Source organism: Alexandromys fortis, unplaced genomic scaffold (genome assembly GCF_014885135.2).
Source record: "Alexandromys fortis isolate MF-2015 unplaced genomic scaffold, M_Fortis_MF-2015_v1.1 scaffold_117, whole genome shotgun sequence".
Lineage (NCBI taxonomy): Eukaryota > Metazoa > Chordata > Mammalia > Rodentia > Cricetidae > Alexandromys > Alexandromys fortis.
This window is the reverse complement of record NW_026068015.1, coordinates 544,209-553,174: the sequence shown is the minus strand read 5'-3', so window position 1 is coordinate 553,174 and position 8,966 is coordinate 544,209. Positions and strand designations below refer to the sequence as shown.

The following is an 8,966-nucleotide window of genomic DNA, read 5'->3' as shown; positions in this document are numbered from 1 at the left end:
CGTGGTCCTGACATCCTTGCTCGTGTTCTCCCTCCATCTGCTCCTCATTGGGACCTTGGGAGCTCAGTCCAGTGCTCCAGTGTGGGTCTCTGTCTCTATCTCCATCCATCACCAGATGAAGGTTCTATGGTGATATGAAAGATATTCGTCAGTATTGCTATAGGAAGGGTCATTTCAGGTTCCCTATCCTCAGCTTCCCAAGGGACTAACTGGGGACATCGCCTGTTTTAAATGTAGTTTTAAACTAAGTTTCTATCGTTCTTTTTACCAATAAAGACTTGGGAGTCAGATGTTGGGGTGAAAACCTGTTAGCTCAGAGAGGCTAAGAAGCAACTAGCTGGTCTTCTCTTTTGGCCAGAGACCCAGAGAGAATCTCTCCAGTTGTCCCAAACCAAAAAGACCTCAAGACTCCAAGTCCCTCCTTAATCCTTCCTGTCTGTCTTTCTTTCTGAATTCTGGATCCTCCATACTCTTTATGGCCAATTCTGGTCAACTAGTCTATGGCTAATACTGGTCAACTAGCCCCTGGATTTGACCCCTGTTCCAAGGCTGATTTTATTAACACTGCATATGGTTTTACAATGCCATCAAATATCCTTGTAACAGCAAAAAAATTAGACATCTTAAATGCTTTGGAAGCAGATTCTGAATTTATCTATTAAATTAGGATCCTGAATTAACCAATAAAGAGACAACAAATGGTTTGTTAGACAAACAAAGAGAAGTCTGGAGTCCTGTGAAAAATTTACATAATCTACCTGAGGAAGTAACATCAAATGGGCTTAGATTCAATGGGTCCATAGCAGAAACCTCATTTTCATTATGAAAAGTAGATCAGATTTTGGATCCCCACCTTGTGGTGTCCTAACTGTTGATGCAAAATGCACAGCTCTTTCCACAAGGAGAAAAGAGACAAATTATTTGAAAACCAAGTTTAGTGATCTTGGTCCAGAAAACATGGAGCTAGGTTACCCCAGGTTTCATGTTCCCTCATAGAAGCAGTTTTATAAAGTTGTGTACTACCAGAATAAAGTCATAAATCAAACACTTAAAAACTATGTTGGTGAGAATATCAGAGAGGTGGGTTACAGCACAACAGAGGATTCTTGATTACAGGGCTCAGTTGTAGCCTGATGACACTCTTGGCTTTGGGGTTGGTATAAGAAGTCTACTAAGTTAGGAGATTTGAAAATAATTTTTATCGATTAGTCACAAAATGTGAGCTCCAGCTCAAAGGAGGGCAAGGAATGACTATCTAGAAAACCTAACTTAAACTAAGATAAGGTAATTAGGCTCTGAACCTATAATATCTCAACCCCTGTACATCACTGTGCTTCTAATCAGTCTTTGAAGACACAGATTCTTCCCAGTACTTCTGCCAAGGGAAAGCTCTTGGCTTAGAGCAGTCTGTTAATACTGATCCATCTTCACCCCCTTCACCCCCACAGTTCTCATGATGCCTCTCACTGTGTGAACCTTTACAGGTATCTTATACAAATGACTCAGTTTTAGAGGAGAGTGAGTGCAGGCTAGCAATCAAATGGGTAGATAAAACTTGAGAACTTTCATTAATTTCAGCAAAGATTTATATTTATGCATAGGGGAAGAGTGAGTTCAAGTTCTTAATGAATTTCAAAGGTGGTGGGAAGTCAGGTTATAATTGCTGGCACAATAGTTGATTTAAAACAGTTAGGTGAGGAAACAGCAACAGATTTACCAGAGGATTAAACCTGCAAACTCAGCCTTCACTGAGCGAGAAAAAGATGAAGCAACTACGATAAAGAACTATTTATTACTAGTTTGGTCAAGATCATCTTTAATCTCCACCCTCTTTCTCCACATAACTAATGATACTGATGGAACTCCCCCTTAGGCAGGAGACTACCTTCATCAGTACTAGCAGTAAACCTCTAAATAAACCTCTGAGCACTTCCATCCCATGTCTGAAGTCCAGTTCACATCTTTATACAGGAATCATGAAAGATATGGCCTTGTGGTTATATGCATGGCTTTACCTGCTGTTCTACTCTGCTAAGTATTTCACACAAGACAGATCTGACTCAGAAGAAATATATAGCTGAGATATAAGAAATACAAATTCGCAAGTTTTCACAGGTGAGAAGGAGAAGAAAAGTTCCCCTGCTTTGGTTTTATACCTGTCAATACCTAACAAGGCATATCTCTTTTGTTGCTGTTATTGGAGAAACAAGAGATACAAGTAAGCATAAATGACTGAAATTTCTTCAGACACAGAAAGTATGTGTTATAGCAATTAACTGGATCGTTTAGGAGTTTGAATGTGTGTGTGTGTATGTGTGTGTATGAGTACATGTTTGACTTGTGTTTCTTTGATTAATTCAGCTCATTTAAAATCTAATCTTTCATCCTTAGAAATTATTTGACCAAGTTGCTACATACCATATGTTTTTCCATTTTTAAAATGTTCTGCGTCTTGTCTCTTATGTCACAGTTTTCACCAAATAGTGCAGTCTTTTTTAATGTTTCTTTCTAATTCTGAAGCAACCTTTAGAAAAAAAATCAGTTTCTTTTCTGTGTCAAAATTTTTAAAAAGCTAATTTCCAATGCTTTTAGTTCTTAAAGTTTTAATCCTTTGTATAGTCCCTTTCATCTAGTAATCCCACCCCAGATTTTAAAAAAGATGAAAGAAAAGGGAAGAAAAAAGAAATGGAAAGGAAAGAAAAGAAAGAAAAAGAAAAGTAAAATATCCCGAGCCTCACTATGTAGCTGGCCTTGAGCTCATTGAAATCAGCCGAAGATTAAAGGTGTTTGCCACCACACCCAGCATAAATCCTTCCCTTTCATCTTTGAGTTAGGTTTATATTTTTGCAGAGCTATTGCCTGGTACAAAGTACAATGTCAAGGTTTCTGGGAGAAGCATGTCAAAACAGTCTACTTACTTGCCTTCAGTCATAGTACCTGACAGGCTGCTTGTGACTGATCGTTGTCTGTGAAGAAATCTACTGACTGACATGTGGCTACATGAGAGGGCCCCAGATGACTTAGATGATAGCAGAGTCACGAGACTGAAGTCACAGTGAGCATCAGGCAGAGCCTGAGAAATAATGCAAGCAATAATAAATATTTAAGGAGGGGCCACAACCCCCATGTTTCTGTTATGCTGAGGCTTCTGCTTGTGTGTGTGTGAAATTATTTGGTGCATGTATGGAAAAGAAGGCTATCTGTACACGTGTTTAAAATGTGATTTCATAGTTGTTTTCTGGTTTATTCATCTCTTTTCTCCATTCAGAAGAGAAGAAGGGTGAGAGAGGAGAGGGAAGAAGAAAGAGAGAGAGGAGGAGGAATGGAGGAACAGAGAAATAAGGGAGGGAAGACGAAAGGAAGAAAGAGACGGAAAGGAGAAGTCACCATTATGATCAGTGTCTCAGTAATTCAATACTTTTCTCCTCAAGTCATTAAGATTTACCTCTTTATTCTCAAGATCCTTCCTGCTTGGGGAGTAAATACCAAAGGGCTTCACATTCTTGTCAAACAATTTCTACAATCATTTCCACGGAAGTCTTATCAATTTTGTTTATGCTCCACACTTAATGAGTGCTAAGCCAACAAAGAAATATTTAAAAACACTGCTTTGGTGGGGCTGATCAAACCACAGTAGGAAATGATTTGGTTAAACCGATGCTGTCAATCATCACCACAAACTCTTCTAAGTGGCTGTTGTGAGAATTAATTCCTTTCCCAGGAAGACAATGTCTCCTGTCTCCACGTAAGTTCTTAAAATGAAAGTAGAATTTCATCAAAGCTCATCAGAAGGGAATCTTGGGTAATTGCTTCCCCATTGCTGCAAAGACAGAGTCCTCCACCCTCATCACTAGCCTTTAGCACATCCCTAGCTAGATCCAGAGTGCTTGTGCCATCAGGGCAGAATTACATTGCTTAAAAATGGCTTGAAAGGTCCCTATGAGAACTTCTAGAAGATCAGGTGGGGGTCCAGTGGCCATTTCTATCCCCTCCTTTTTAAGAGCTTGTCAATAGAAACGGACCCTCTGGTGATGGTCCCTTACAAGTAGTGACATATGTTTTGGTGAAGACAACAACTGCTCTGCTCAAAAGGACCAGTTTCTACAATGGTGCCACATCAGTGCTACATGCAAAAGATCATGAAACACTGAAACACTGTAGAAAAGCTTTTCAGTTTGAATTGATTACTCCACAGTCATCCTAAGTGATGGTGGAGAAGAATGTGGGTAATGTTAGTATATCTTGAGCATGACCAGGTCATGCTTGTACAATCTGGCATTGAGTTCAGTCCATCATACCTTGTCTAATGGAACTTTCACAGACAGTGGGCTTTCACTTATGCACTGAGTAAAATTCTTAGTTCCATTCATTTATATCCTTATCAATGCTTGTAATTTTCAAGTATTTTATTTTTAATAGTTTTGTGATGGGGCTCATGTGTCCTGGTACTTCTAGTTTGCACCTGTGAGGCTGTCACTCATTTATGTGCTCCGTGTTCTTGCAGATATTTTCTTCTGTCAAGGCTCTGTATAATTTAAACAACAATTTCAGAACATCTGGTTCATTGAATAAAAGCAATCTTTGTATAATGCACTGGAGAATCAGAGTTCATTCACAATTATATGAATGAGTTTGTGTTAGTTTAATGTAGTAAGCAAGAGTTGGAGTTTGGCCTCAGACATGATTTATATTCCTCTGACATCTAGTTCAAATTAATGGAAAAACTTTTCTGAATCTCTTGATAAAGTCTGGCAATAATACATAATTTGTAGGCTCTTAAATTCCAATTATTTGTAAAATGACTCAATATGTTGCTAATTTTAGGTGTTGGAAGCATTTAAAGGAATGAAGTGCCCTAATGGTTTAGCCAGAAACCCTGGGAAATGTCCCTCATTCTCTCCTAATGAATGGATCAAAACATCATTAGAGCTATGGAATCACCAAGTTCATATGAATTGTTCCTTCTCATGTGATGGATGGAGGTTCACAATCTTACTCTGTTCAGGATGAAGGAGGCTCACACTCCATGGTGATGGAAGCTCACAATCTTCCTTTACACAGGATGATGGAGGCTCACAATCCTTCTTTACACAGAGTGATAGAGACTCACAATCCTGCTTTAAACAGGGTGATAGAGACTTACAATCCTACCTTAAACGGGTGATGGAGGCTCACAATCCTTCCTTACACAGAGTGATGGAGGCTCACAATCCTACTTTACACAGGGTAATAGAGTCTCACAATCCTGCTTTACACAGGGTGATGGAGACTCACAATCCTCCCTTACACAGGGTGATAGAGACTCAAAATCCTGCTTTACACAAGGTGATAGAGACTCACAATCCTACTTCACACAGGGTGATAGAGAATGAATCCTGGAATCCACTGTGTAGACCAGGCTACCCTAGCACTCACAAGATCCACCTGCCTCTGCCTCCTGGGTGCTAAGATTAAAGGTGTGTGCCATGGTGCCCTGTAATCTTGTAAGTCTTAATGAAAAGTGGGAAAGCACTGGGCAATGTTAGCAAAGACATGACAAAGAATAGACTCTACTGAAAGCAATAGCATTGAAACGAATGAGGTGATGCCATTTCATTCTGATTGTTCCCTGACTCCATTTTGTGTTTATTTCAGGTGCTTCTCTGTCACGAAACCTCATGTCATGTCCACCATAGTCATGTATTCTGTACTTTCTGTGACCTTGACCATGGTGGCCCAGATATATAACCCAAACAACTGATCAAGCTGCCAACACAAATCACACAAAGTTCCTTTGACCTACACTTGACAATGATGCCATTGTCTTTAAAAAGGTTGAGTTTTAGGACTGAGAATTCTTTGGAACCGTAGCCTTCTCTCTCTCATCTGCTAATAAAGAACTCTAATTTGGCTCTATATGCAAGGCAGTCTGTAATTTTCCTACCTGGACTTTAAGAGAGAATACTAATTAAGAATACAAAAAAAGAGTTCTGCCTTCATCATCCACTGCCTCTCTTTCCACAGCTGCTGCAGGCTGTTCTTCCTAAACAGGAGCTGCTATATCTGGAGATGTACCTGGAGATGGTGTAGCAGAGCAAGTACCTTCTTGAGAAACACCTGAAGCAGCCAGGTGATCTTTGTGATCTGTTCTTAGGAAGATGGACCCTTCAGGCAGTATCAATGCTAATAACAGTGTGTGGGGACACACACTGACAGTTTATGATCTTTGTGAACTACTCAGAATTGGACGTCAGGTTCCTGATACAAACTACATATTTATAGCTAATTGTCCAGACAGAAGTTACTATAGTTTGGAGTTCTTTACGGTCTTGCACTTCTGGGTAAATGGCCTGATCATATTACATTTTAAAGAGGAAATCATGGAAGTAGATAGATAATCCAGGTATGCAGATTTTATGATGTGAGTCAAACCAAACAAGGAAATGCTAATGCCTGGAGACACTGTACCAAAACTTTTGACTTGCTCACAACATCAGCTTGAACAGATGAACAAATTTTGTGTTCTTGATGTTTATCTCCTTATATGAAAACACTGGGATAAATGCAAACCTTTGAATGGAATCAGGGAATTCCTCACAAAGGAGCATTTTGTGACCTGGTGTGGTCAGAGACTGAAGATGTAGACACTTGGGTCATTAGTCCCAAAGGCAGGGTGATGTGGGAAGTCCTTCTGTATACGTGCAGCTTTTATTGGTTAATGAATAAAGCTGTTTTGGCCACTGGCTTAGCAGAATAGAACAAGGTGGGAATAGAGGAAAAGATAGAATAGAATAAGCAGATAGAGGAGGAAAGTAGGCAGAGTCAGGGAGGTGTCATGTAACTGCTGGAGGAGAAAAATGCCCTTGCACTGGTACCAGTAAACCATGAGTCTTAAGGTAAAATATAAAATAATAGAAATGGGTTAATTTAAGATATAACATCTAGCTAGAAATACACTTAAGCTATTGGCCAAACAGTATCACAATTAATATAGTTTCTGTGTGATTATTTCAGGTCTGGGTGGCCGGGAAATGAAGACACAGTCTTTGCCTACAGCAGGGTCTGGATTTTTGGAACAAAAGTTGAGTTTGTTCATTTCAGCAGTTTAAAATTCATCTGCAGAACACCCGAGCTTGAGCTGGAAGGCTGGCAGTTTCTGTTTGATAAGAAGCTGGCTACAGTGTTGTCTGCCCTTAACTACTGCTACTGTGGAAATATTGTTTCCATTGTGGTCACAAACACTGGCGATATGAGAGAACCAAAGTTGTCCTGTCAAAGTGAGCACATGACCTTCCTCCTAGAACCAGGATTCTGTATTTCTTTGAGACTTTTGTTATCATACTGGCCCATTTTTTTTTTTTTTTTGGTCCTCTTGACCCTCTACGGTATACTTTTTATTGATCATTTTGTGATTGAAATGCTGCCTGCCTCTTGCTTTTCTAAAAATAAATAAATAAACAAAAGAAAGAATAGAACACTAAATTATCTACAGTTCCGTTTTGTTAGATGTCAATAGCAACACATTTCCATCAGTTCTGTCACCTCACCAGTCCCATCCCGCCTTACACACGTCTGAGAAGACATGTCTTTTTACTCTTCACAAGAAATGTCTTGATTCTCACATTGCTGTACGTAGCTCCTGCTTACTGGATGTTCTTGGAAGACAGAAGCGTTTCCTTTTTGACAAACAATTGATCATTTTCTGAAACATTCTTCCCTCCATATCTTTCGGCCTTCTGATTCAGTTTGGTGAGTTTTAGGAAATGTCTGCAGTAAAGTCTTCCAGTGGGCCAGATGGCTGCAGGTGACTGGGTTATGTGCATGCTTCCCAGCTGAAGATTTCACTGTCCTTTGTTCGACAGTGTTTTAAAAGGATATAAAATAAATTTGTCCAAAGGGCAAAATAAAAAAAAAAAACTTATATTAAAGAAAGGCTGGTAAGATGTCCAATAGTAAAGAGGACTCAATGCTCTTTTAGATGACCAAGCATCCACCTAGAGGTTCAAAAATGTAACTCCAGATCCATGGCATTGAACACCCTCTAGACATGACCAGACTGTTGGTCTCCTTGGTTTTATGCACATGAACAGAACTGGTCGAACAACATTTCAATATGAACCAGGGAGGATTTCACAAACCCTCTTCATGAGCTGAGGAGCTATTAGCAGTTGATGGCTTCTGGGGAGGAAAAGTAGGTTTTCTTTAAGGGAGAAGCTCATGGTAGTAGATATGTTCTGGTGGATGGTCCTACATACAAACTAGAATCAATGGGGTATAAAAAAACTAGAAAGATTTGAAGCTGTTGTGAGGAAATAGAACTGGGAGGAGTAAGGAGAAGCAGTGGGGTGAGAATATAATTTAAAAAGCATGAGTAGAAAGACTCTGAGGAAGCTAATAGACTGCTGGGCCATGTGATTGTGGAGAGCATGCTGTGACTAGAGGATGAGCAATTGAATGCTGTGATACTCTGAAAGAGGCAGTCATCATGCCGTGGGCAGATGAAAACACAGACATCAGTTTCTGATCATTAACGGTGTTGTTCTGCAGGCAATTGTGGAAGTGCTGTGGTCAGCACTGTTAACAATGCTCTTAGCTTGCAAAGGCAATGCTTGATGGGAAAGCAGAACCATAATACCACCTCCCCATGAGCTGTCCCCGAGATCAAATATATGTATCCTCTTTAGAAATTTAAAACTTTATGACTAAGTAAGTTATACCATCTCTTTCAAGGAAATTAATAGTCTTAAGGAAACTAATATATATAGAGGAGATGTTACCCAACTATTTTAAAAATATGTATTTAAGTTGTGTGCATTACTTAGATTGTTAGAGCTGACAAACAAAATACCACAGACTGGATGTATAAGTAACAGAATTTTTCATTCTTTACAGTTCTGGGGGCTAACACTCCAGGATCAGGTTCTCTGCATGTTTAGATTTTTTGAAATCTCTCTCTTACATTGGCACATAATCTTTCCTTCCCATCT

The 8,966-nt window shown here is 39.5% G+C and overlaps 1 pseudogene; it reads left to right on the top strand.

Moving 5' to 3' along the window:
• Positions 1 to 5,163: 5,163 nt before the first annotated feature.
• On the top strand, positions 5,164 to 8,627 carry LOC126513768 (serine/threonine-protein phosphatase 6 catalytic subunit-like; annotated as a pseudogene).
• Positions 8,628 to 8,966: the final 339 nt, after the last annotated feature.